Raw genomic sequence first — 2,500 nt, forward strand, 5'->3', positions numbered from 1 at the left:
CACCGCCTCCCGCCGGAAAAAAGCCACCAAGCCAAACCCCAAAACGAGCCGAAAGAAAAACCCCACCAACCCCACACCCCACACGCGCAACCCCCAAAGCTCCAGACGCAGACTCGTAGAGCGTCTGCACGGATCGGGAGGGTTCAAAAGCTAGAATCGTAGAATCGCGGGCACCGTCCCGCACCCACGAGAGGGTCGTCACGTCCAGCTCCTGCCCCTGCGTGGGACAAAGCGCCCCGCCGTTCCCGGCCTCCGTCATCCGGTCGCTTCCTGAAGAAGGGGACGGGCGCGGGGCCGTGACCGCCTCGCTGCCGGGGCCCGTGGCGCAGCTCTGCCGCCCTCCGGGCGAACCACCTTTTCCCACCCACCGTCCGACCTCAACCTCCCCCGGCTCCGGCTTCCTGCCGTTCCCTCGGCTTCTGTCGCTGCTCCTCAGCAGACAGCAGAGAGAAAGAACGCGTCAGCGCCGAACCCTGCGGTCGGGAGAAGAGGGACGGGGCGACCACCGTATCGCATGCCCTTCAACCTCGATAACGTGCCCGGGGGGGACCGCGTACGAAGCGGCTGGGACGCTCAGCCCTCCCGCCCTGGCGCCGCGCAGCCCGCCCCCCCCTCCCCCCCCCAACCGCGGTCCCCCCCCCCCCCCTCCGGTGAGGAGGCCGAGTCTACCCTCTCGCGAGCGCGGCCGGACAGCGGGGCCGTCCGAGCCCCGCCACTCCAGTCCAGCCCAGTCCGCTCCGCTCCGGACCGGAACAGCCCGGTCCGGTCCGGTCCGGAATAGTCCAGTCCGGTCCGGCCCAATCCGGTCCGGCCCGGTCCGGAAGTGTCCGGTCCGGTCCGGTCGGGTCCCTTCCGGTCCGGTCACGTTTCCGGGTCCCGAGCGCCTTGGTAGACGGCCCCATCCGCGCCGCGCTCCGACGTGACGTCTACCCGAGCCCCGCGAAGGGTCTACCCCTTTCCCCCGCCACTCGGCCTCGGTCTCCCGTGAGGAGGCCGGGTCTATCCTCCGGCGAGCGCGGCCGGACACCGGGTCCGTCCCGAGCCCCGCCAGTCCGGTCCGGTGCGGAACGGAACAGTCCAGTCCGGTCCGGTCACGTCCGGACCGGTCCGCTCCAGAACAGTCCGGTCCGGTGCGGTCCGTTCCGGTAGAGTCCGGTCCGGTCTGCTTCGGTCCAATCCGGTCGGGAGCTGTCCAATCCGGTCCGGTCCGTTCCCGATCCAGTCCGGTTTGTTCCGGTCCGGTCCGGAACGGTCCCTTCCGGTCCGGTCCGGTCCCTTCCGGTCCAGTCGCGTTGCCGGGTCCGGAGCGGCTTGGAAGACGGCCCCTTCCGCGCCGCGCTCCGACGTGAGGTCTAGCCGAGCCCCGCGCGAAGGGTCTACCCCTGCCGCGCCGCGCTCCGACGTGAAGGTCTACCCCGAGCCCGGCGAGGGATCCACCCCTTTCCCCCGCCACTCGGCCTCGGTCTCGCGTGAGGAGGCCGGTCCGCTCCGGTCCGGAGCAGTCCGGCCCGCTCCGGTCCGATCCAGTCCGGTCCGGTCCGCTCCAGAACACTCCGGACCGGTGCGGTCCGGTCCGATCCAGTCCAGTCCGGTCCGATCCAGTCGGGTCCGGTCCGGTCTGGTTCGGTCCGGTCCGGTCCGGAGCTGTCCAATCCGGTCCGGTCCGGTCCGGTCCTGTCCGATCCAGTCCGGTTTGTTCCGGTCCGGTCCGGAACAGTCCGGTCCGGTGCGGTCCGGTCCGGAGCAGTCCAGTCCGGTCCGGAAGGGTGCGGTCCGGTCCGGCCCGGTCCAGTCCAGCCACGTTTCCCGATCCGGAGCGGCTCGGTAGACGGCGCCGCCTGCGCCGCGCTCCGACGTGATGTCTACCCGATCCCCGCGAGGACTCGGTCGCTTGGCGGGTGCAGAGCGGCTCGGTAGACGGCGCCGCCTGCGCCCCCCCCACCCCCCCCCACCCCGGAGCCACCTAAGGCGTCGCTGTTTTGTCGCTACCTCCCGTTACGTCATGGTAAAACTCGGCTTGCTCGAGCGCGCCACCCCGGTGAACAGACTGAGAGCGTCCTGGAGACGCGCGAGGGGGCGGTCTTGTAGATTCCTATTGTAGGCAAGAGGGGGGAGCCGCTTCCAGAGGAGCGCTCGCGAGTAGCCGGAGCCTCCGCGGCTCAAGCGCGGCGACGGCGGGGCGCCCAGGCCGTCGCAGGGGCTCTCGCGGGACGTGTCCGCTCGCTCGAAACGCAGGGCTCGGCGCGCGCGCGCGCGCGTGACCGTCGCTGTCCCCAGGACCCGCGGCCGTCCGGCCTACGGTTCTCTCCCTCCCTCTCTCCGTCCCTGCCCTTGGCGGGCTTCTTCCTGATCGATGAGGCACTCTGAGGGGTCGCATTGCAGAGAGAGCAGCCGGCTCGCCCGGTGTCCGCCTCTCTCTCTCTCGGCCCTTCGACTCTTTTTTTTGTTTTCCGCTGATCGATGAGGCTCTTCGGGTCGCGTCGGAGAGGGCCCCCGGCGG

The sequence above is a fragment of the Caloenas nicobarica genome, unplaced genomic scaffold (genome assembly GCF_036013445.1).
Source record: "Caloenas nicobarica isolate bCalNic1 unplaced genomic scaffold, bCalNic1.hap1 Scaffold_282, whole genome shotgun sequence".
In the NCBI taxonomy this organism is placed as follows: domain Eukaryota; kingdom Metazoa; phylum Chordata; class Aves; order Columbiformes; family Columbidae; genus Caloenas; species Caloenas nicobarica.